Source organism: Nycticebus coucang, chromosome 7 (genome assembly GCF_027406575.1).
Source record: "Nycticebus coucang isolate mNycCou1 chromosome 7, mNycCou1.pri, whole genome shotgun sequence".
In the NCBI taxonomy this organism is placed as follows: domain Eukaryota; kingdom Metazoa; phylum Chordata; class Mammalia; order Primates; family Lorisidae; genus Nycticebus; species Nycticebus coucang.
This window is the reverse complement of record NC_069786.1, coordinates 59,695,917-59,723,248: the sequence shown is the minus strand read 5'-3', so window position 1 is coordinate 59,723,248 and position 27,332 is coordinate 59,695,917. Positions and strand designations below refer to the sequence as shown.

The 27,332-nt window shown below is 36.6% G+C and overlaps 1 protein-coding gene across 3 annotated transcripts in view; it reads left to right on the top strand.

The window, feature by feature from the left end:
- The window catches only part of FIGN (fidgetin, microtubule severing factor), a 130,707-nt gene that overhangs the window by 75,484 nt on the left and 27,891 nt on the right, over positions 1-27,332 (top strand). Inside the window, exon 3 of one of the 3 annotated variants that reach the window (XM_053597953.1) lies at positions 1,145-1,197. The exons of the other annotated variants lie outside the window; for them this stretch is intronic. The gene's annotated coding sequence lies outside the window, so the exon portion shown is untranslated. The remainder of the gene's footprint in view (positions 1-1,144; positions 1,198-27,332) is intronic. 3 annotated transcript variants of the gene reach the window in all.

The following is a 27,332-nucleotide window of genomic DNA, read 5'->3' as shown; positions in this document are numbered from 1 at the left end:
TCATTTAGTAGCTTAGCTTCTGACTCCTCAGTAGATTTTTAACCCAGGCTTTCATGCCATATCTAGTGTCCCAGTTTTTTTGATTGGGTAGGTGGAGGCGATCTAATCTTCTCAGGCATGGAACGTTACAGAAGTTTGGTGTGATGAGCTCCTGCAGGAGTGCGGCCTGGCTTGGATAGTTACAACTAAAGGGCTGGATGAGTTCCAGAACCTACATGTTCTGAGCACAACTTTAGCAGTTAAAGTTTTATGCTTTTATAGGATTCCTTCCTGTTTTCCTCACCATTCCATTATAACCATAAAAGTTTCACTTCTGATCTAGCTATGATTTAGAGTGACATGTTGCTTTAAAGCCTCTGTTTAGAATTCTTGATAACCAGTAAACAGTATAAGATGACCACTCATCAACATCAAGGAAAAATGTATGCAGCTTCGAAATGGTACCTGGAGACCATTTAAGAGAGTAAGAGTTAGCAACTAGGGGTTAATATTAGTTGGTTAAGTAATAATCTTAAAATGTATTTTATACATTAACAGCCTTGAAGAAATACCATGTTTGATCATTGAGACTAAGTTATGTATTTGACTATTTGCTAAAGGAAACCTGCTTATTCCTAATATGAGTCATTGATTCAAAATAGTGTTCTTAACCTTGCTCTAACTTGACATTGTTAAAATAGTTCTTATAAAAAGGTGTTGAGAAAGCAATGAAAGACTCCCTAGCTCAGGGCACTTGTACTATAAGTACCTACAGAATATTATCAGGGCCTGAAATGTCTTTTCTGCCTGGAGTGTTTCAAGAAGGACTTATCTTTGCCAATGTCTGTGTGTGTGTGTGTGTGTGTGTGTGTGTGTGTGTGTGTGTGTGTAGTGGGTGTTTCATTATACTATGTGTTATAGTAATTAGAGCTTACACCACATATCTGTCTCTGAGAAACTAAGAAATATGTGGGAGAGAGATAGTATCAGCCTCAAGAGTCTGGAATATAACCTGATTTCCCAATATATGAAAACAGATTCATCACTCATGAATTACAAAACTGTGATTATCAGAAGCTGCTAATAGAATTTCTTGGTGGAAGCAAGAACATGGAGGAGGTGTGGCACAGATGATATTTCTGAACTATATGTATTATGTTTGCAGCGTCAGCTGAAGACCCATCAGAACTGCATGATTATGAATCATCTTTTTCTCTTGTAAGTTATACCATGTTATCTCATAATTATTTGTGGTCTTGTGTCCGTCATTGGACTGGGAGGTCCTGGAAGTTATAAAAATTATTCTTTGTATCTCTGGCACCTGGCAAAGATAGGTGCTTAATGTGTATGAAGTTTGTGAAACTAATGACGAAGGGACATTTGGGCTACTGGCTGCATCTAGAAGTCATACGGTTTGTGAAGAGTTGGCTATGTCAGCTTGAAAGAAGGTTGCAGCTTGGGGTAATATATTTCTTTGTCCAAAACCATTTCTTATACTAGAATAAAAAGTCTTTTGAGTATGTAGGTATGTTTGCATTCTCACACGCATATATATACACACACACACACACACACACACACAGGGTGTGTTTTAGCATAGTCTTGTAATAATAGATGGTAAGCTTGCATTAAAGGCTTTGCTCCAACTTCTCATTTCAGGCTGGAATGCCCTCTGCAGTTTATAAGTCTACTGCTGGTATTCTTCTCTTTGGGGGATAAATATCCTCATTTTGCTCTTTCACATTTATTTTATTGAGGGTACAAAGAATTAGGTTACAATGTTTGCATTTGTTAGGTAAAGTCCCTCTTATAATTGTGTCCCACCTCCAAGAGGTGTGCCATACACCCTAACATTATGCCCATTAAGTGGGAACACTACCATGCCCTTCCTCCTTCCCTCTCCCTACACCCTCACTCCCTTGCCCCCCACACCTTGAATTGATTTGAGTTTTTAATTTATGTGGGTGTGTAATGGATCATTTACTGGCTTCATATTAGGGATATGTATACCATGGAATACTATTCAGCCATTAAAAATGATGGTTACTTTACATATTTTGTATTAGCCTGGATTGAGTTGGAACACATTCTTCTGGACTGAGTTGGAACACATTCTTCTTAGTAAAGTATCATGAGAGTGGAGAAGCAAGAATCCAATGTGCTCAATTTTTTTACATTTTTAAAGTAAAATAACTAAATATGAGGGCCTATGAAAAAGACTGTATTTTGCCGTGTATAATGCAAACATTTTTGCCCAAATTTTTGAGGGAAAATAAGGATACTCATATATGGGTAGTACTAATTCCATATCTATATAAATGTTTTTAATTCTTTCATTTACACTTATTCATTAAAAGTGTAACTCTACAGAGCAATAATGACTTCTGTTTGCGAAATAATACGCTAGGAAAACAAGTACTTATATAAACAAATACAAATTTGGGACTAGCAAATTAAAATGAAAGTTTTTTTTTTCCTATGGGCTAAAAACATAGGTGCACATTATGCTTGGGAGAGCTTTATACATGGTAAAGTACAGTAACTGAACAAGGAGCTGGACACAAAGTGGAGGTTTATTTCCTTGCCTTTTTCCTTCTTTTTTACAGACCCATCCTAATGTGTTCATTTCATAGTTATCTTCTTAGTGCTTACAAGTTAAATACAGCAATGAGTTATACTCTAATTGATATTGCCAAGAATGAAAATGGATCAGAGTTGCAATTATCCTGAACAAATAGTTGTGGTTTTTATGTAGAGTCCTGCATTGATACTCCCGAAAATGACAGAAATCCTGATTAGTATGTCAGCATCTTCATCAAGAATGTTATCCTCTTTTAACCCAAGTGGTGTCAGGTACCGTACCAAAATTAAAGCAGATAGTATGAGATTCTTGCCTGTAAACAATTACAATTTAATAATTTTGATCATAACAGTATAGCTCTTTTCAAATACCAGTAACTATAGAGTATATTAAATATTACACGACTCCTACCTGAGATTCAGTAATGCAAACTCTATGATAGTTCTAGAAATGGTATGAAAACAATTACGGGGCAGGGATTTAAAAAAAAAAAAAACAACTAATAAAATTATATGGGAAAGCTCTTATTTTCCATCTCCCTTTAAATCCTCACAATTATTCATAGGTCAGGCAAGACTCTCACCTGTTAAAAATGAGGTCTATGGCTACTACAGTTTTCAGATTCTTACTAGCAGTTTGGTCCAGTTTAGCGAAACATGTATGTGAAGTTAAGTCCAGAACCAGAAACTGGTTACATGGTATTACATGATATTAGATGTTGACCTTAAAAAATCCCATTGCTTCTCTGTTATTTTTAAAATAAGGGAAAAGATTTAAAAGTATCTCTTTAAAATCCCTAAAATTACAAGTTTAAAAAAAAGGGGAGAAAAAACAACATTCTGTAAAGTAAATTTCTGCTGAACAAATCTTTTGTTTGTTAGCATTGACTTCCATCTTATGAATAGAGGTTCAATGGCAAGGGGTTGAGATTTCCTCAGATAGATTGAGAGCACATCAATATTTTAAAATCACATACTTAAAATAGATAACTTTCGGTTATAAAACATTAGCATTGATATCCTAAAATATTAATACTAATGTCTTAAGGTAATCAATAAATCACAAAATAAACTGAAACTATAATTTGGTTATGAAAAAAATTAATAATGTCATTGTCATATAACTTTATCCTTAATAGAAGCAACAATATACAAAGCTTTAAATAGAGTGTGATTTTCCTTCAATTTGATGTCAGTCTGTGCTGCTATAAAGGAATATCTGAGGCTGTAGATCTATAAAGAAAAGAGGTTTATTTGGCTCACAATCCTACAGGTTGTATAAGAAACATTGCAACAGCATTTGGTAAGGACCTCTGGCTGTTTCCACTCACGGGGGCTGAGAAGGGAGGGAAGCTGGCTTGTGCAGAGACCTCATGGCAGAGGAAACAAAGAGGGTGGAAGGTGACAGGCTCTTTATAGCAACCAGCTTTTGTGGGAAATAAAGAGCCAGAACTCATTACTAAGAGGAAGGCACAAAGGCATTCATGAAGGATCTGCCCCCCTGATTCAAACATTTCCCATTAGGCCCCACCTCCAACATTAGTGATCAAATTTCAACATGAAGTTTGAGGTGTACGAACATGCAAACTATAGCAATTTCCAAATACTTAAATCTTTTCCATGTTAAGGTTTTTTCATTATCTGGTAATAAGCTTGTATTTTAATCTGAAGAAAAAGCACATGAAGCTCAAGAACTAGACTGACTGTGTAGCAAGGCTGGGGCTGTGCCTGTTCTTATTTGCCATTGCATTCCTGGTGCCTAGCACACAGCCTGGAATGTGATAGAAAAATATTTATTGAGTGCTTATTATGTGCCGGTCATTGTTTTAATCATACTATACATATGAGCTCCTTTATTCTTCACAATAATTCTATGAAGTAGGTACCACTTTACAGAGAGAGCTGAGGTTTAAAGAGGGTAAGTTATATTGCCAGAGGTCATTTGATTAGTAAGAAGTAGGGTTAAAATTTGAACTCTGGAGGTCTGGCTCCAGATGCTGTCTCTTACTATTCCCACTGTTAACTGTTTTCACTTTAATACTATATTGCATGTACAGGACAAACTTTAATTGTTCAGTTTCTACTTGCAATAAGTGTATATTTTGCTAAAGTTACATATGTCTTCCACCTTTTAGTTTGTTTTTTAAAAACTATAAAACAAAAGTGATAATTAGAACTGAGAGGGGTTTTTTTTTTTTTTTGCTTGTTCATTGTTTCTGTTTTTTTAAACCAGTGAAAATTAGTAAATTTCTGAGAAATTATGGATTATAGGACTATGGAAGTTCAAGCCATGTTTCTGAGGCCCCAGGGATGGGAGTGGGAATGATTCACACTTCATTTCTTTTAACAAGCGAAAGTACACTATGTTCTTTAGCAGAACATACACTAATTAACCTAAGCAAGAAGTTTGTATACATTTTTAAACTGAGATATTATATTATTGCCTAAATTTGGATGAATGTGTTTGCTCATAAATAACTTTAGATTACTCAATTGATCTAAATTTTTGCTACAATATATTAAAACTGTTTAGAAAAATCTTAATAGCAAGTAAAATACTAATATTCTAAGTTCATTCTTAATGTTTTTATTTGATGAAAGTGCATGTGTGAGTTAGTTAATGGATATATTCCTGTCACCTTCCTCTGTTTTGTGGAGTACACTACTCTGAATTGCCTGACACTAAGTGATCTACATTTTTAATATAGGCAGAAAAGCTGTTATTTTTTATTTAGCTTTTACTGTGAAATGGAATTTGTGACAAGATTATTTGCTACAATGTTATTTTGTGTCTTGATTAGTGTTTTTTGTAAAAGACCCCAAGCTATGTGAACAAAAGGCACTATATAAGCTGTGAATGGTCATATGAATGGCAGATGACCTTCATTCAAACATTTCCAAGTAGTCGTTACCAAAGTTTTAAGCAATTTGAACTGTCTAACGGGGGGTATGACAACAGTAATTGCATGTGTCCTTAAGAAAGCTGTACACATTTTGATCAATGAATATCCTAAGTTCACTTTGAACAAAGCAAATAATTATGAGGAGTGAGTTTTATTTACATTAAGTCCCTTAAAATGGGCATTTTAGAAACTTCCTGGGCTGCCCTAAACTGCTGACTGTCTTGATGTTAGCAATGATATGGTCCACTCTTGTATAGCATAAATACCTTTGCCACAATGCAACGACTTGCTATCAACGACTTGCTTATCTCCCCAACAGTAAATTGAACTTAGAGTGACTACCAATACTGAAGCTGTTGAGCTGTACAGTGGCCACCAGCTGAGTATCAACAATGTGAACTTGCTTTAGTTAAAGGCCAGCTCTCATTTTTGGAAAGCATTACATTTCTGATTGCACATAGAGCATACAGATTGTCAGAGTGTTTCAGGTATGTTTGCCAGACAATCCCACAACTCCATCACCCCTCTGTAGACACAATCTATCTCTCAAATCACTGATTTTCAAAAGTATTTCAATAGTAGAACATTTTTGTTTTCAAGCTAACACAAACTCAGAACCCCAAACTATAAAATGTGTAAAAGCAACGAAAGGATAGTTGTCTTTAGCATTTGCCAGAAATACTTCATTGCAGTACCTACATGATGTTTTTCTGTTCAGTTGGTACAGAGGACCAGGTCCCCACTGAGCTCAATTTGAAAATCATCAGTTGTCCTCAGCATTTAAAGCTCCTTAGAGCCAAAACTATTTCTTTAGCTCCTATACAAAGTCATACTTTTTAAAAATCAAGGTGTATTCACCTCACTACCTTCTGCATGCAGATTTATTTATTTATTAGTTGAAGTAAAATTTATGTAGAATTTACTATTACCACCATTTTAAAGTATATAGTTTAGTGTTAATGAATACATTTATATTTCTTTTTTAAATTCATGTTAGCTTTTCCTCCTTCCCTATCCCAGCCTCTGGTAACCATCATTCTGTTCTCTGCCTCCATAAGATTAATTGTTTTTAATATTTAACTTCCTCATATGAGTGAGAATATGTGAAATTTATCTTTCTGTGCTTGGCTTATTTCACTTAACATAATACTCTACAGTTCCATCCGTATTGCTGCAAATGACAAGATTCCAATCTTTTTTATGGCTGAATAATATTCCATTGTGTATATATATATATATATATATATATATATATACATATATATATATATATATACATACCACATTTGAACTTGTCATCTAGAATTTACTGATCTGGCAGTATTAACCACCCCAAACACCACATTGTATGTTAGAGGGCACATGTGCAGAAGCTCATGCACTTTATTCATAGAAAAGCCCTGCGATCTCTCACTTAGAAGCCATCCTCTCATCTGCGGAGATTACTTAGCTTAGCTGTCTGGTTTTCCATGCTTAGCTGATCCAGAACACAGTCTCACAACAAGAGAGAAACAAAAAATATATGAAAGTCAGAAAGAAGAATGAATATATTATATGGTGATATATTATACATATGCTATGTATGTGTGTCGCATTTAGGATCATTGAATATAGAACCAAGTAATCATTCCTGAGTATATCACTACATTAGAGCACATACAATTCAACACAGATTCTGTAATAATGATGATTAGTCATTGTACAGGTTAAGTCATGGCTCACGTATTCTATTTTTAAAAGTGTGAGCATATACCACTGCACTCTAGCTGGGGAAACAAGAGCAAGACTCTGTCTCAAAAAAATAAACCAGGAATGAGTGTGCTTAGGAAAGATTTTCATTACCAGTCGTTAGCGTCAAGCCTTCCTCTGTGGGTCAGGCTTATTCCTTCCCTCCCTTCCCATTCACAGCCTGCCAATATAATGGGATGAATACATCTAGGCTGTGAAATCTAATCTGTCTTCAAATTCTGGCTCTTCCACTTTCTAGCTGTATTACTGTGGGCAATAACCTCACTCAAACTCTCTTTTTCAGTGTAGTGATGGGGTTTAATGAGATGAGTGATGGGGAAATTAGGACTTCATAAATGTTTTTCTCTCGTACTCAGCAGAGAAGCTCCAGTTACTTACACTTTTTCATTTTCTAAATTTCCTCTTGTAAATTCACTATTCATGCCATTTTACCCTTGTATCTGTTGCTGCTTAACAAAATGCCCTAAAACTTAGTACTTTTTAAAAACAGTAACAATTTATTATTCATCATGATTGTGTGCCTTGACTAGGAGCAGATGAGCAAATTTTCCAGATGATATTGGCTAGGCCTGCAGTCACGATAACTTGTGAGCTGAGTGTCCAGTATGATCACTCAAGTGTTAGGTCCTGGGAGGGATGGTTGGAACACTGGGTCAGCTCAGCTGGGACACTGGACAGCCAGGCCTCTCTTGAATTAGAACCAGTGCTTCTTTCTGTCCTCCGTGGCCTCTCTGCATGTCCTCGGCAGTGGGGTGGCAGACTTACTTTAAAGATCAAGCCACCAAGGGCAGAAAAGGAGAAGCTGTCAATGCTTGGAGTTTACAACTAAACTGGCTGAGTGTGTCTTTGTGATCAGAATCCACAGAGTCTGATCCAATTCACTGTGGGAGGGGACGAAAAAGCCTGGAGAGTGGGGGGAGGCCATTATGGAAACTAGTTAACACATTAGTGGTTTCTGATTCTCCGTCTCTGAACTACCTCGTGGCCCTGGTAGTACTGTATGTTAATAGTGCAGAAGAGTTCATTTTATAATTTTGCTGTAATCTGGAAGCAATGAACCCTGGAAATTTCATATGAGATGATTGTCTATGGTATAGCTTCAAAATACAGTGTATTTCAATGTTGGTGAGTAGAGTAGAGCCTTCAGAAGAGACCTGAATTAAATACAGTATATTTTTAATGTAAGATTTGCTTTTAAAAAGTCTGTCCATTTGGCCAAACCACCCCAGACTTTAATTAAATTTTGAATTGGCCATTGTTCTTTTAAAATGAAATTTACCTTCTTATATCATTTTCAACTAAAAGTCACCAGAGTGAAAAGAATAAGAAAATATTTTGTAGTTAAACAAATGTGTTTAGGGTGGGGGAACACTAAAGATTGATTACCACTGTTTTTTTAAATTGTTATTAATTTTGTCCAAGTCATTTAGGTAGTTAATTTTTTACTTCCCCCAAAATGTATGCATTGTCATTAATCTGTTCACAAACTTTAGTTAGAAACCAGTGGTTCAAAATTCTTGTGTTAGAAATCCTGAGAATCTTTATAGAAAAAATTCAGGTATGCCCTGAATTTTACATATACTATCAGGAGGTGTATAGACACTGCCTGATTCTTCTGTGAATCCCAGGTTATGAACTCCATGTTTTAAAAGTCGTTAAATTCCCAATGACAGGAAAAAGATGGGTTTCTCTTGATATTTTATTTTCCAGGGCAGGACTTAGCTAATGGTTTTAAAAGAGAAGTGACTCTTTCAACCATTCAGACAGTAGCCATTGCTCTGATTGTATTAAGAAGACTCTAATTCATTTCGTTCTAATCAGATATTTCTGGGGTGGAGGGCCCACCCTGCAAAGAAGAATAACATCTAAAAGGGAGATTAAAGAGTTGTCCTGTGCTTTGTAATTCTCTTCTGTTTGTGATGGTCTGGAGCCTCCCCATGGTCCGTGGAAGGGGCAGGAGAATCTGGATTTCAGTACCAGCTTTGGGGGTGCAGCTCTGACAAGCACTGGGGGCTCTTTGACCTTGGTCAGATCATTGAAGGCTTTGCCGTCTGCGCCTTCCCTTCTGCTTCGTGCGTGTGTCTGTGTGTCTCTCTGTCCCTCTCTCGGCTACTTTTTCTTTGGCTTACGCTTACTCTCTGTCACACCTTGTGTCCTAGCCTCTGCCTCTGAGACTCCCACATGCTTCCTCTCTCTCTCTCTCTCTCTCAGTCTCTCTGCATGACTTTCACTTTGTCTCTTTTTTGACCTAGCTGCATACCCACACAAATATATCTGACATAAAATAGTTTTACCTACTTCACAGAGAGCTGACAATAATCAAATAAGATTATTCAAATGTTTTTGAAGTATTTTATTACTATGTAAATTTATATGAATAGTTTTTTCCTCTCATTTTATCGAGTTTATTATTGAAAAATAATCAGGTGATGGTAGAAAAACACAGAACTGGGAGACAGAGCCTTAGGTTCTAGTCCCAACCTTTGGCTAATTTGCTGTGCCAGCTAAGACAAGGTGGCAAACCTCTTGGTGTCTCTGTTTCTTCACGAATGCCAATCAAGGGCTGTGTGTGGTGAGCTCTGGAGCCCACATTAAGCTCTGATTTTCTTTCTGTCTGTATCTCTAATCTGGTGCACTGGTGAGAAGTGAAACTTTTCCCTGCTTCTCTCATAATAAAATTCTTGAGTACTTCAATGCTAAGAGATCATTTTTTTTAAGAGATCATTTTTGCCTAATTAACGGTAGAAGTGAACCCTCCCTGCCTCTATTAGTTTCATGAGACTGTTACCTGAGAGAACTAGATAACCCCACATTGTTTATTTTTCAGAGCCATTAAAATAACAGCTTTAAAAAGCATTTGCCGATTACATTCCTCCGGGGGAAACCTTCCGGATGTTTGTACCTAGTTTTGATTTTGGAAGGCGGACTTCTCCAACTAATCTATTTGGTATATTGAATTCACCCAAAACAGAGGGGGTCTTTGTTCCAGCACTTTGGGAAATTGGCTTATGCCATTTTGTAGCCTTTGGTGCTTTTATGTTGTTCTGTTGGAAAGCTTTCTGTGGTCTTACTGCTTGCTGGCTTGGTGTTGTCCAGGACGCCTGCATCGATACCAAAGGGAACTGGGCTCCCGTAATTGTGGCAGTGTTTACTTCTTCCCATCAGTGTACGTGCTTTCTTTTTCTGAAGTAATCACTATAATTACACTTCTTCAATGAGTTTCATTCTATTGTGTCACCAGGCCTATCTGCTAGCAGCACTGTAGTTTTCTTATCTGAGTGCTCTCAAATGGGGAAAGTGAGCTGTGCTGGCAAGCCACCTTCAATCAAATTAATGTGAGAGCAACGTACTGTCAACAGAGATGGCGACGGTCCCTATTTATCCTGTTCTGATAGAATGGCACATAAACCAACCAAATATTTATAATGAAATGTTTATTTGGCTACAAGGTGCCTATGCATGCTAATCCTTAAAGAACACCAATAAAGTTTATTTCCTTAATGCTTTAGCTTTACTGCTATTTCATCGAAATGGGTTATAGCTGTCTCTTTTTCAAGAAAATGAAATGAAGTAAAATCTTGAGATTTGTCCTTGTAAAGTTTTGGATATATCAGGAGTGTGACTCTAAGGCTTGAAAAGTAAAATGTCAGTATGAGCCTTGAATATCTCTTTAACTACTGTACTTCAGGGTTTGTTTTCAATGAAATTCCCAAACTCCCAAAACATTTTATAGTTTAGAGTCTCTGTAATAAAAGCTTAATAACATGAAAATAATGGCTTGTGACTTTGAAATACACATTACAACTCTCAAGTAAATGTATAATGACCTAATAGTTTTAGTTAACAAAAAAGGAGATGTAATTAAGCAAAGGCATTTTATATACATAATGGCACTATATTAAGCCCAGTATCACCAGGCCTTGGCAGTGAGAATGTTGGAGGGATGTGAAATTTTCCCCAGGAAGCCTAATTCTCCTCTCTACATCTAATCTGTTGTGCTGCTTGTAATAACTCCACTTTTTTTGGATTATCTTGGCACTGTAAATGTATTCTCCATATAGTGAGCAGATTTTCCTTTGCACCCCACTGCCTAGTATTTAAAATAGGGAATGTTTTCCTAATTCTACTTCAGTATAAAATTTTCTTGGTTACTAATACCAGAGCCCTTTTGAATGGGAAATAAACCTCCTTTCCTACCATTATTATATTATATTTCTTATGATTTGGCATACCTCTCTCCTCTCTCTGAAAATTATACCATATTCTTTCACGCCTGCAAAGCCTTTGCATATAGTGTTCTATCCATCTGAAATGCCATTCCCGTCTCCATCCTACAAGATGCAGATTTATTAATCTGATATGTAAATTTTTTCTTTTAACAGTTGTATTGAAATATATTTCACATAGCATACAAATCACCCATTTAAAGTGTGTAATTCGTTAACTTTTGGTATATTCACAGATATACACAGCTACAACCATAGTCACTTTAGAATGTTTTTGTCATTTCATATAGAAACCCCGTGCCCTTTAGTCATCGTCACTCACCTCCCTATTTCTCCTTCCCTGCCACAGCCCAAGGAACTCACTACTGAGCTATTTTGTCTCCCTAAGGATTTTCTCATTCCAGACATTTCACATAACGTACTCACATAATGCGTGGTATTTTTGTCTGGCTTCTTCCACATCACGTAATTTTTCAAAACTCCTTCCTGTTGGGGTCTGTATCAGTACTTCATTCCTTTTTATGGCTGACTAATCTTCCAATAGATGCCACGTTTTGTTTATCCACTCGTGGGTTGATGGACCTTTGCAGTGTTTCCACTTTTCGACTATTGTGACTAATGCTGCTGTAAATATTCATGTATAAGTTTTAGTATGGACATATATTTCCATTTTTCTTCGACAGATCCTTAAAAGTGAAATTGCTGAGTCATGGAGTAACCCCATGTTTAATCCTTTGAGTACTGCCCTACTGTTTTCCAAAGTAGCTGCCCTTTACATTCTCACCAACAGTGTAGGTTCTGATTTCCCTATATCATCATTAATAATTGTCATCATTTGCTGGGCACAGGGCCACCTGCCTGTAATCCCAGCTGCTTGGGATGCTGAGGTGTGAGGCTCACTTGACCCCAGGTGTTCAAGATGAGCCTGAGCAACATAGTAAAACTCTGGTCTCTAAAAACAGGCAAACCAATGAAAAACCCATTGTTTTTATCTGACTTTGGGGGAGGGAAGTTGATTCTAGCAATCTTAGTGGGTGCAGAGTGACATTCCTTCTAGCTTTGATTTGTGTTTCCCTGAAGACTAATAATGTCCAGCATCTTGTGATGCTTACTGACTGTGTGGGCATCTTCCTTGAAGAAATGTCCATTCATATCAGTGATGACTGTTCAATTATTTGTCTTCTTATTATTCAGCTTTAAGAAATCTTTATATATTCTATGTCTCAGATACATGATTTATAAACATTTTCTCTTGTGAGATGTTTTTCCTCATTTCATTTAAAATAAAGTAGTTTTAAATTTTGATTAAGTCCAATTTATACACTTTTTTCTTTTGGTGCTCATGATCTTGGTGTTACATCTAAGAATCTTTGCCAAATCTAAGTTCATGAGGATTTATCCCTATGTTTTCTTCTACAGGAACCTCTTATCTTTAAGTTAGGTCTTACATTTAGGCTTATGATCCATTTTGACTGATTTTTATATGTGGTGTAAAGTGGGGTCCAACTTCATTGGTTTTTCATGTTGCTCTCTAGCTGGCCTATCGCTAGGGAGGCCTGAAAAGACTATTCTTGTTCCATTGAATGTTCTTCATGCTCTTGTAGAAATTCACTTGACCACAAACAAGCATTTTGATATAGACTCTAAATTCTATTCTATTGATCAACATGTCTGTGCTTATGGCAGAACCACACTGTCTAGATTAGTATTTCTTTGCCATAATCTTTGAAATTGAGAAGTATGACTCCTCTTTCTTTGTTCTTTTTTTAAAGATTGTTTTGACTATTCTGAGCCCCTGGCAATTCCATGTGAATTTTAGAATCAATGTGTCAATTTCTACAAATAAGGAATCTTGGATTCTGGCAAGGATTGCACTGAATCTACATATCAATTTTAGGATTATTGTCATCTTAATAATATCAAGTCTTTCAATCTAGGAACATAGATATTTTTCTGTTTATTTGGACCTTCAGTTTATTTCAGCAATATTTTATAGCTCTCTGGGTACAAGTTTTGTACTTATGTTAAACCATGTATTCCTAAATGGTGTATTCTTTTTGATGCTATTTTTAATAGAATCATTTTCTTCATTTCATTTTCTGGTTTCATCTGATGTACAATTAATGAGGACCTACCACGGGCCAACAACTTAACACAAATGTGAATTATCTTCAGTACATGCCTTTGAGTACTGAGGAGTTCTGTTAGAATCTATAATCTATTAAATGTCCCTTCCTCTGAGAGCCCACAATGTTTTACAGACTCGAGGTTATCCTGGGTAAGGGTTACATGGCACTCTCCCACTTTCCCATTTCTGTAAGTCCTGGAGTAAGTTTCTTAGCATAACATTTTAGAGATGAAGAAAGCCTAAGCATAAACCAAGGTTAACTCCAGGAGTTCTTGTAGATGAGGGAACAAATGATGAAAGTACTAAGTCAACACAGACTTCTTTACTCCTCTGTCTAGCACTGTTGTCACTGTCCCACAGGGTTCAGTGGTATTTCTGGAAGCTTTTGAGATATAGTCATTATTTTGTTGGATCACTAGGGTATTGTGGGCAGCATCAACCTAAGCTAACAGTGTGCAAAACTATCCCATAATGGCTGGCAAGGAAATATACTTAACAGAAAATAAACTCTCAATGGATATTTTATATGCTGGGAACTCATGACTCAGCCATTCCCAAGGGCCTTAGGTTTGAAGCCAGAGCATACTATAGTAATAGAAAAAGAATATTTCACCTTCTGACAAGCAAATGAGATTGTCAGGTGAGGTTGGTGTATGATTTTGCTATAATAGATTAATAATGCAGCTCGACAGTATACTTTATCACCGAAATATATCATAATGCATAAACATGGATTCTGTTGGAAATCTTTGGAGGCTGAGTGGCCTAAAAAACATAGATTGTGTAAATACAAGACTTAAGACTTCTTTACTGATTGATTTTAAGTAAAAAAAAAAAAAAAAAAGAAGAAGAAGAATGATAAGTTATTATCACTGTTACCAACAGAGGTCATGTTATAATTCACAAAAGAATATTTTGACCCCACCAAATCTGACTTTTTTAAGGATACCATCCATGGTATTTACTGTCATGGCATTTCCATTTTCTTCTCTGCATCAGGTTTCCAACTCCTTTGCCTCCAAAGGACTCACTATCTTTGAAATTATAATTATATTCCAGTATGTGGGTTTTTAATTTTCTGAAAAGGTGTCAGGCCAAAGTAGTATGATGAAAAGCTCCCTAGTAGTGCAGGAGGCCGAGGTTCTAAGCTCGGCTTTGCTGCTCCTGATGTGTAAGAACTCCAGGCCTCAGCCCCTCAACTGCAAGATGAAGGGGCTGAACTAGTGGCCTCCAAAATCCTCTCAAGCTCTGTGATTCTGTGATATGAAGTTGGACCTTTTGCTATTTAATTTTTCCCTGGATTTCTGAGATTCTCCTTTAGAATTCCCTGACTCTGAAATAATTCAAATACAAAAGCCAGGAGATTAAGTTATTGTAGACACTCTTTTCTTTATATAATTTTAAATTGCACAATTCCAGCTTCTTGAAATGAAATTTGAGGGAAATCTGCAGCAAGGGAGCTCTTCATTAGCATGTGTTGCATAAGCAGCTAAGGCAGCACATCTCCTATCATTATTAACACATGTCATAGGTTGCGAACTTCATCGATGGCTGCTCCAACTATCAGGAAGCCCTCTGGGTACAGTCCTGCCTGGCGGGTTTAATGTTAAGAGTGGGTGTCATCCTAATCAGTTGCCTCTGACAGAGTAAACACGGTTCCATCGATGCTGTCCCTCCCTGGCTGGCTGTGGGTTTCCAGCCCACTGAGCACTTGATGCCAAGCAGTCTGTTAAGGGACAAGGAAGAAACTCTTCGGGGATCTCTGATATTTATCACTGTTAAAGAGATTTGAGGTTCAAAGGGCCAGGACTCATACATATACCATGTTATTCTAAATATCTGATCAAGCACATTTTCTTTTGGCTTTTTGTCTTTAGCACATTTATTAACACTTTTTTTTTTTCTGCAGCTAAATATAGCTCAAAGACCTAGCATTACAATCAACACAGTTGGATTTTCTTTTCAAGTCAATAGGTCTTGATTTATTTACGAATTCCAGGCTACAGAGTGATGTCCTTCACATAAAGAATTCCATTTCCAGAGAAATGAATCACATTGCTTTTTAAGTACAGACTCTTAAATGTGTAAAACGTATTTAAAACCGGTTGTGATAAATAACTGTTTCCTGATCTGAAATGTACAGATAAAAAGAACTGAAGCCTAGGTGTAGAAGTAACATGGGTAGACACACACACACACACACACACACACACACACCCCTCTCTCTAAGTTAGGGAAATGCAGTGACAGGGTCAGACAGTGTATTGGGGAAAGAAAATGATGAAATGAATAACCAATGAAGTATTTATGAAAATGATTAGGAATTAATTGTATCTTCAAATTCTTACATTTTTGTTACATAACCAAGAAAACATTCTGAAGTTGAATGTTGCAAAATTTTCCAGCTCAACATTTTCTGTATCTGTTAACATAATTGAACATATTATTTTTTTCTTTTCTTTTTAATTTAAATGATTTAGGGGTACAAATGGGTTTTTTTACATGGCTGAATTGCACAGTAGAGAAGTTTAGGCTTTTAATAAACCCATCACCTGAATGGTGTACATTGTACCCAATAGGTAGTATCTCATCCTGCACCCGCCTCTTACCCGCTGCCTTCTGAGTCTTCACTGCCCAGGAAGTCACTCTATTCGACTGTGCATATCCATTGCTCAACTTTCACCTATAAGTGAGAACATGCAATAATTGTTTTTTTTTGTTCCTGGGTTACTTAACTTACAATAATGCCCCCAAGTTCCATCCAAGTTGCTGCAAAAGGCATTATTTCATTATTTTTGGTGGCTGAGTAGTATTTCAGAAAGATATTATTTCATAGTTTTAAAAGTTTACTATTTTGTAATGATGTACTAATCCTAAAATTAGGATGAAAATTTTCTGCAGAAACATTTTTTAATTTTTATTTAATTTTATTTCATTGAGATAAAGTCGTGCATTATCTCCTGGAATAGAGTATAGTGGCATTATCATAGCTCACTGCAATCTCAAACTCCAGGGCTTGAGTCATCCTCCTGCCTCAGCTTTCCAGGTAGCTTCAGGTAGACTACAAGAGTGTACCACAATGCTTGGCTAATTTTTCTATTTTGTAGAGATAAAAATAGGAAGAATGCTTTTACTCAGGCTGATCTCAAACTCTTATTTTAAAAGTGAAGGTAAAGGTCTCATCTTACCTCTTATAGGACTGGACTGTACATGGACATATCTGTCACTCCATATGAAATAGTTTGTCATCAGAGTTGTAATTGTAGCACTAAGGGCAGCATATAACTAATAATATAATTCTGTAATAAACACTTGTCAACTTAAACTACTTTACACATTACAATATTCATGTATACCTATAACTTTATGTTTATAGAAACTTAATATTAGAATGTTAGGTTGACATCAATAAAATACTTAGGAAAAGCACAAAAGAAATTTCTAACCAATTATAGTCTTTCCTGAGGAATTTAGAAAAAGCCAACTTTTATTAACTGAAAAATAATTGATTTTGTATTTGAAAAATAATGCGTTTTTTTTTGTTGTTGTTGCAGTTTGGCCGGGGCTGGGTTTGAACCCGCCACCTTCGGCATATGGGGCCGGCGCCCTACTCACTGAGCCACAGGCGCCGCCCTTTTTTTTTTTTTTTTTGAAGTTGTTAATGGTGTAACTGTTCTTGTTTGGTTTCAATATATCTGTGCTCATTCCTTACTGAAGGGAGTAATGAATTTTTCAAAGCTATCTTGAAAATATATTTCAAGACATTTCGTAGTAAATAAAATTTATCTGAGGAGCTGTTGCCATGGGTTAAGTGGATTATAGACCTCAAAACATAGTAGAAAGTGGTAACGTGGCACCCATAGAATTTTTCCCCTGTAAAGATCTGAGGGAATATGTTTGTATTTCTTGTGTTTAACATATATTATATAGAAGATATGTTGCCTTTAATCTATATAATCAAGCCTACAATGATGCCTAGGATACAAGGATTGTAACCTAGGCATCAAGGAAACAGTTTTGCCTGAAAATTTTAAACTTTCCTCTGCAATCTGTCAAGGTAACATTGAAATGATTAAACAAATAAATGTGTTTTCTTTTTAAGTCTGAAAAATGTTAAGTGTAGAAAAAATATTGAGAACTAAGCCACTCATTCACAGGGAATAATGTAAAATTATGTTTTAGGGATGCTGAGCAGTTTTTGAGTCACTATAATAATTTTTTCTCAGGTAAAAAGAGCATTGACAATTTTAAAAAAATTATCTTTCTCTTTATGTGTAATTACTGTTTCTTCTGATGCTATAAATTCCATTTTGCTATTCTTGGTAATAAGCAAACAACATTAATTTTAAATGAGGTTCCATAAAAATCCTATACTTATTGAGATGTATAAAAAATCAGTTTTGCTTACTGGAGGGATATAATGCTATTTAATATACTTTTCTCTTTACAATTAAATTAGATGTTTCCTTTTTAGGGAAGAAAAACTCATAAAGGAAACAGCCTTGGAGATGTAATATGCTCTAACATATTTAAATAATTAGACTTCTGTCTCATTGAATTGTATGTGCTCTGGTTTTGATAGTGATAAAAGCATGAATATTAGTATGATTAGGAAATTACATCATGTCACAGCATAATTGATTGATTGATAGCTGAATGAAAACTAACCGTAAAGCATGTGAAAATAAATGTGTGTTCTGTAGTTATTCAGGCAGAATTTTTTCATCTACCCAGTTACAAGATTAGTAGCTGAAATGCTCATCTTCCAAACAAATGGAATTGATATTCTGCTTTTTGCCCACGTCTGGGTGTGCTTTCATTATAATACTGGCAAGGGAAAGAATAAGAGGATTTGAAGTGCTTAGTGTTCAATTCGGTATTTAATTGTTTTTCAAGACTTGTCAGATGGAGCCCACATTACTAATTGACTCTGTGAGCAATTAGTGTTTTGGAATTTACCTTTGTGAACCTCAAGTTTTAAATGTAAAGCCCCACTAACGTTAAGAGTTAATACTCTCTTGTCTCTGGAGAACTGAATTTCCCAAACATTTAAATTATCATTAATTTTTAAAAAGCATTTTGCCTTTTTTTGGGCTTGTGTTTTTACCTTCTCATTCTCTGTCTTGATCTTTTAAAGATTCCTGCTCACACAAGTCTTTGGCGACACTCACGCTAGCGTAGAGGGCTGGAAGCGCAAGACCACGGCAGGATTCCGTTTCAAAGCTGAACCAATATTCACCATTGACATATCCATTCATCTGTGCAGGGTCATTGGAAATCCTCTCTCTCTAGTTTTTCCTTCCCTTCAGGGAGCAATGCTTAAAAGAGCAAACCCCTGGTGTGAAGAGATAGGAGAATTCTCAGCACGGCCAATGGTGCCAGGAATCGAATTAAAGTTGTCCATTTGCAGATGACCGTCTATTGGAGCTCCCAGCACACGCAGGCTGTGTGCTTTCTGTTGATGCTTTGTGTACTGGAAATTCTGTCAGTGCCACTTCAATTTAATTTTTTTTATGGTAAAAGTCATATCATGCAAAAAAAAAAAAAAAATTACCAGGAGATTAAAAATACTAGGATGTGTGTTGTTCTGTAGCATTTTATTCCATTCCCAAGGCTTGCTCAAGGAAAAATAAAAATTTTAAAGCTTTATGTGCATATGCAAGAAAGGGCTGTGCCTCGCATTCTCGTAGCCAAACAAACAAAAAAAGTTCCGTAATTACTGAATTCGCCCTTCTTTTCTAAGGAGTTTAAAACTTGTCATTTATTCTGCGATTGGTGACATTCCCACATCTGTTTTGGCATAAATCGCATTTTGCTATGACTGAGCCTACAATTTTGTCTATCTGCACACGCATTCTCTCTTTTAAGTGAGAGACACTGAGGAGACACGAGTTGCCATTACATCTTCGAAGCTGGAAGTCAGCACAGAGCATGTTTTCTCCAGTTTGAATTCTTTTGCTCTCATAGAAGATGCTGCTGTGACTAATTTACTGGACAAAGTTAAAAACTGTCAGAATTATATTTGTGAGAAAAAAACGTGAGAACCTGAGGAAGACTATAACCTATTCGGGAGGTGAATATTGAGAATGCTGGGTCTTTTCTCAAGTGCCAGAGACCCAAAGCATATTTCAACAATCAATGAGTTTTGTGCTTGCGATCGCCGCTGCTGTGCTGCTTCCTCTTTCACTTGAATTGTTCCTGTTTTATTTGCCAACTGTGAATGATGCCTCACACAAAGTAGGCCCTCCATAAGTATTAATTGATAGAATGAGTTGGTGATGGTCCGTGTTACTTTTCTATTTATCATAAAAACACTTTATTCTTTTTTTCTCTGGATGCAAGTCTTATATACATCCGTAGTACTGTGTTTGGGAAAATGCGAGGGACATATTTACTATCAACTTCTATTACCCATTCAAATGTCATGGAAAGCAAGTCATCATGTAGTGGCTTGTACATACCACCTTCATTATGATATCACCATTAGAAAGCCAGCATGTGCAGCTTTAAAAAGATAGGTAGTGTTGTAGCAAACAGCTTAATCTAACTAAGTAACCTACACAAAAGAGAAAATGTACAGTAACGGTCAAGCTTGTAAGAAGGGCAAGCTGTATTCTAAAGAAACCCAGGACTGATTTTAACATATCACTCACAATGAGGAAACTGTGCCGTCATTGTAAGAGTATGCTACATAACTGATTTTAGAAGTACCTACTATTCTCTTTGGATTGATTGAGAAACACTTACAGCATTATTCTTCTCTCAAATAAGGCAAAATAAAAATAAACTACTTTTGGGCGGCGCCTGTGGCTCAACGGGTAGGGCGCCGGTCCCATATGCCGGAGGTGGCGGGTTTGCCCAGCCCCGGCCAAAAATAAAAAAAAATAAATAAATAAACTACTTTTATCTGTGTATCTGTCATTCAAGGTATCTATTTTTTTTTTCAAGTTATGCCAAGGATCAGTTTGCATTGATGCAATTAAGCCATTCTTTTTCTTTAGTGATCTAGACCTTTTTAAGAAATGTCATATCTGGTTATCCTCAATAGAAAATAACCCATCAAAGTTACCATGGTGTAGCCTTAAATCTTAAATATCAGTCTGTGCCCTCTAACCATTAGGTATCAAATATCATTTAAACTGGTCATGGTATAAATTCTGTTAATAGAGCCTTTGCAAATAGAATGCAAATGATGTGATATAAACTATGTAAGACATTTTCAGGCTCAGCGCCCATAGCTCAGCAGCTAGGGCACCAGCCACATACATTGAGGCTGGCAGGTTCAAACCCAGCCCAGCCTGCCAAACAACAATGACAACTACAGCAAAAATATAGCTGGGCGTTGTGGCAGGTACCTGTAATCCCAGCTATTTGGGAGGCTGAGGCAAGAGAATCGCTTAAGCCCAGGAGTTGGAGTTTTGCTGTGAGCTGTGACACCACAGTGCTCGACCAAGGGTGACATAATGAGACTCTGTCTCAAAAAAAAAAAAAAAAAAGAAAAGAAAAGAAATTTTCAATCCTATTTCTAATGTCTGTTTTTGATTGTTACTCATACAAGGCTTTTAAACATAATATTTAAATACATGGATTAAATATTTTATAGTGATCTTATTACCTTAGAATCTTACTTGATAGCACCCGTATTTTCCAGTGAGGTCTTTGTTTATTCAGTATCTTGCAAGTGTGGCAATAATGAATATAAAAATTATCAAATGCATTTGAAATTAAGCATACACATAGTAGGTATCAGTGCAAAATGTGTATTATTCTCGTTTTTATAAAAAATTAACAGAACTCTTTAGATAAATAATGACTTTTCTATGTTTTATGAGAACTGCATAGGTCAAATTGTCACTAATTTGAAACTTGTAAATAATTTCTTATTATTTCTTGAGCACATACTCTGTGGATAATACAGTACAAGGTTCTGGGAATGTAAGATACAAGACAATCTTAGCCTACGAGGGACTGAAGTCTTAGCAAACTTTGGGACAAAGTAAATGCCATATTTGGCTGAATGATTCTTACAAGGAATTTACCATGAAAGAGTTATAGATTCCTCTTAAGTTCCCGAAATATTTTAACACATGTCTATGTGTGGGTATCAGACATCATTCATTTTAATCACCGAATATTGGGCACTAAAGTAGTTACACTACTGAACACAGCCAGCTTTTTTAGGAAAATGTGCGCTGTAGCAACACTATTACAAGTTTATAGATTTTGATACACACACATACCCACATGAAAATGGTACATGCAGAGACTAGAGGAAAAAGATTGCTGACCTCAAGGATCTTATATTCTAATGGGAGAGCCAAATAGTTACAGCTTGGCCAAAGGGCAGTTGGCCTAGGAAATAAAAAATAGTGGCAGACAGTGCAGTCTATACAACGACATAAGAAATGAGACAGTCTAGGTTACTTCTATAAAATACATACAGTATGCCTTCAACAATATAAGAAATAAAAATACATAGAAAAATTCAAAGCAGCTGGGTGTGGTGACTGATGCCTTTTTGTAATCCTAGCACTCTGGAAGGCTGAGATGGGTGGCTCACTTGAGGTCAGGAATTTGAGACCAGCCTCAGCAAGAAGACCCCATTTTTACTAAAAATAGAAAAATAAGCTGGGTGTGGTAGCAGGTGCCTTTAGTTCCCAGCTACTTAGGAGGCTGAGGCAGGAAGATTGCTTAAACTTGGGAGTTTGAAGTTGCAGTAATCTGTGATGATGCCATTGTTCTCTAGCCCAAGTGACAGAGCCAAACTTTAGTCTCACAAAAAAAGAAAAGGGAAAAGAAGGAGAGGGGACGGAACAGAAGGGAAGGAGGAAGGAAGAAAAGATTCTAGGCAAATATGAAAATATTCAAAGAAAATGACTTTACATGAAAAATAACTTTAATGGATGTCATCACTATGTGATGATAGATAATGGTCACTTTTTATTTATGTTTCCATATTTTCCATATTTCAGTATAATAAGCTTGTATTTTAAAATCAGGGAAACTAGTTTTTCTATTTTCTTTTTTTTAAATAAGCGAAAAATAAATATACATATGCGTACATAACAAGTAAAGAAGAACCAGAAGGAAAAAAACATGGAAATCTGAGAGACAGTGCTGAAAATTGATGAGGCTGACTAAAGCATTAGTTTGGGAATAAAGAAGAGGAATTCAACTTTGATGTTTAAGTGGTGAATTGAGAGGTCTTTGTCATTGATAGAATATAAGATAAAAGGAGAAGAGCTGGATTGCCTGGGCAATCAGGGAATTTTCTTAGCACATGTTGAGTTTGTGCCCATCTGGTGGGCAATTGTACAGATGGTTCTGGAGCTCTAGAGCAAGACCTGAACCACAGATGGAGACTTAAAAATCGTGAACAAATTGTAGGCATTTTGGCTCACGCCTGTAAACATAGCACTCTGGGAGGCTGAGGCGGGTAGACTGCTTGAGCTCAGGAGTTTGAGACCAGTCTGAGCAAGACTGAGACCCCATCTCTAAAAATAGCTGGGCATCATGGCAGGTACCTGTTGTCCAACTACTAGGTAGGCTGAGGCCAGAGGTCCACTTGAGCCTAAGAGTTTGAGGTTGCTGTAAGATATGATGCCAGGGTACTCTACTGAAGGCAACAAAGTGAGATTCTGTCTCAAAAAAAAAAAAAAAAAAAAATTCATGAACGCAAGCCCCAGCAGTACATGTGGTCTTCTGGAAACAGTATACGTAGAGTTGGAAAAAAATTTAGGGCTTAAATTTTAAACCCATTTAAAATTTTCTATCCCCAAAGGTTGGTATGATACTAAATCTAGTTCTGTTTAGTCTGGGGCTGTGTCAGTGTTAGAAAACCAAGGCTCCTGTGAGTTGGAAAGAAATGTGTAAAACTCCTAGGCTCAATGTCTCTGAAACACAATCATGGAGGCAGCTGTAAGGGCAAGAGCTGTTAAGACTAGCAGGGCCTTGATGTGTGTCACACTTTATGGGGGTAAGACATGATTGCAAGAGGGACTTTACCTAACAATTGCAATCGGTGTAACCTGGCTTATTGTACCCTCAATGAATCCCCAACAATAAAAAAAAAAAAAAATTCAAAAAAAAGAGTAGCAGTTAAGACATAGGCTTTGTAGCCAGACTGCCTAGTTTCAAACCCTGGTTTCTGTGAATATTAGCTGTGTGATTTTGGCCAAGTTATGTGATCTCTCACTGGCTTAGTTTATTTGAATAATGAGTACAGTAATAGGATGATGAGTAATAAAAGATTATAAATATAAAAATGGAAAGCACTCAGAATGTTGCCTGGCCCATGGAGAGTGCAGCAGATGGTAGGTATTGTTATTGTCATGCTCTTTATTTTTATTTATTTAGAGACAGAGTGTCACTTTGTCCCTCACAGTAGAGTGCTGTGGCATCACAACTCACAGCAACCTTCTCCTGCCTCAGCCTCCCGAGTAGCTGGGACTACAGGCGCCCACCACAATGCCTGGCTAAATCATGCTCTTTAAATATATCCAACTATAGGAGCTTTGTATTTCATAACTCTGGTTATTTGAGACAAAATACTTTGATGAATATAACAGTTATTGTCAGGGCTAGGATAAGAATTTAAATCTTCTTATCATATATTAGTAGAGGAAAGATCAGAAAGTGTTTCATACTATGCTCCTGAAATCTACCTACATGTAACCTCCCCTCATTACAGTATTTTCCCATGCTTCAATCCCCTGGAACATCAAAGAACTCCCCTAGCCAGTGATAGTTCCTTAAAAGTAACATAATATGCCGGTTGCTTTGCTTATATCATCTCATTTAATCCTCTAAACAATCTCTCATGAAAAATATTACTTTCCCTATTTTGAAAGAAGGACTACTGAGAATTAAAAAAGCTAATTTTCCAAAGTTTCTAGGATTAGTAATTGGAACTCTAGGGATTCAAACCTGGAATGATTCAAACCAAATGTATGCCTAAATTCACATCTATCATGGTCAGAATATGATGATACTGACATTTTCAGCACGGTTGACAGTTAAATATTAAAGGCAGTTTTTACAGTAAATGATGATTTTTTAAAGGTAGTTCTTTTAAGACTAAATAAGATATTGTGAACAGTATGAAAAATGATATTGGCAAAATATATAAAATATTCTATTTCCTAGTTTGTTCTTTACAACAAATGAGAAGCCTGTACTTTTTCTCCATTCTATAAGGCATATACCAATTTGTAGATTCTTAACCTAAAATAACCTGAAATATTTCATGGGTATAAGTTAGTAATAGGTTCAGAAAATACAGAAGAAAGGGCTGGAATCACACTCCTGGGTTATACTTCCTTCTGCTGGGGGTGGATCCCTTACCTCTGTCCTTTCAGAAGGCATATGGTCATTGTTAAGTGAACATGGAGATGACGGGCACTTACGAAGGAGCTCAGATGAATTTGCTCAAGACCTTTGAGTGGTGAAGCTGGCGGACTGCTGTTTATGTGGGAAAGTATCTTGCTCAGTGTTTGCCTTCAAGGCAGTACCAAAGCCAATGTGTGAAAAATACAGATTTTAGTAATAAAGGAATAAAGTAACAAAACTATTAAAATGAAAGTTGTGTGCTAATAATGGACAGAGCGGGGAGTTTATATCATTGCATACATTATCTCATTTGGCATTTATAGGAATTCTATAGAATTGGCTAGTGAGAAATCTTAAATTCCAAGATCGGTCCTCAGACTAAGATTATTGTGATAGTGTTTAGGGAGCTGATAGTAAAATGTATGTCTTTTGGCTGCTAGTTATAATATTGTTGAAAAATAGCAAAACTTAAGCATAAAATTAAGCATCTAGTTAGAGACCACTAACTTTTTGATACATGTCACTACAACTGTCTTTTAAGGGTTAAGAGACATGGAAGGCCCCATGTTTTAGAAGGTTCAGTCTTGCCCTTCTTCACAATTCTCCATTACTTCATCGTGAGGAACCACGGCGCCATGAGAATGTGCCCCCTTGAAACCTAGGCGCTTCTTCTAAACCATGCTCCAGGCCCTTGAAATTCCCTGAACAAATTACCTTCAGCCTGCTTCCAGGACCTATGCAGGGCTCATCTCCAGGCATGTCCTTCCAAGATTGGAAAGTATCCTCAGCGTTACATATACCTCTAGACCCAAGGTGAGGCCAAGGGGCCACTGGTTGAAAGTGGGAGGATAGCAGGGCATGAATGTAACATTCTTTTACAGCGTGCTAACCCTTTATGCTGTGAGATGATGGGGAGAAAAATCAAGAATTGGCCATAGGTTAGCTTCTCCCATTCTGGAAGAGCTCTGATGACCCAGGAGATAGAGAATTCTAAATTTGAACCCAGCTTTCCAGGTGTTTATGAAGATATAATTCTCAAGATAGGAAGACAGATTATCTATTAATAACATTGCCCATTTTATGACTTTTTAAATCTTCATAATATGTAACTTAAATACCTTAAGTATTTAGATATATGTATTAATATATGTTAGGGCTTACAGAGTATATATATTATATATGTATATACATATATATGTATATCACCTATTTTGTATGGATACTCTAATACTGGGCATACCACACTAAACAAGACAGGATGCCTGCCCTATTCTAATGGTATAGATTCTTGTATCAAAGGGATTGGTCTAGTAGGAGATACAGATGAACTAGGAAAATAAAATACAGTATAAAAATGCATAAAAACAACATGGAATACTAGTACAGGGTGATAAGGAAAATGGTAGAAAGGGAGGGAAAGCTTCCTAAAAGAAGAAGAAAGAGGGGGAGAATTCTCGAGCTGAATGTCTTAACCTAAAATACTTTATCTCAGGGAATCAAATATTTTACCACCCTACCAAGTACAGTACAACATTCTAATTTCTAGGTATTGAAATGGATGATGAACTTGTAGAACAAAGTTTGCATTATCCATGAACACCAAATTAAATGTTTTTGTTTGTTAAAACACTTTCTATGTGCTCATATATGCTTAGAGAATATCACATGATATATATAGTGGGCATAAGACACTAAAATATAGAATACTAGATTAAAACCAATCTTAAGAGTTGGCCAGTAGGCTGAGTGTGGTGGCTAACTCTGTAATCCTAGCATTGGGAGGCTGAGGTGGGTGGATCACCTGAGCTCAGGGGTTAGAGACCAGCCTGAGCAAGAGTGAGACCCCATCTCTACAAAAAATAGAAGAAAACTAGCTAGGCATTGTGGCAGGCACCTGCAGTCCCAGCTACCTGGGAGGCTGAGGCAAGAGGACTGCTTGAACCCAAGAGTTTGAGGTTGCTGTGAGCTATAATGTCACCACACTCTACTCAGGGCGACAGAGTGAGACTCTATTTCAGAAAAAAAAAAAATTAGCCAATAAAACATGATGGGGCTTTGGTTGCACCAGTGAACCAGCAGGGGTTAAAATGTTGACGTGAACATGAACCGCACATGCTTCCCCTTCCTGTCTTCAGCTCTTGGGTAGTGGCCCCTGGGGGAACTCTCCCAGCATTAAGATCCCAAGGAGTAAATTCCAAGGAAAAAGAAAGACCCAAAGGTACACCATATGCAGAACTCTCAGTCACCAAATCATTTCTTACTCTGTGAAATAAAAAGGAAGATTAAAATAGAAGAAAAATGTTTCTGTTTGGGGCCAAGAGGAGTCTGATGAAGCCCAGATACCAGTTTAATACTATAAATGCATTTTTCCAATTTTTAATGAGCTCTAGATGGAATGAGTTTTTTTTTGTTTTCCAGACAGTGTTACTTTGTCACCCT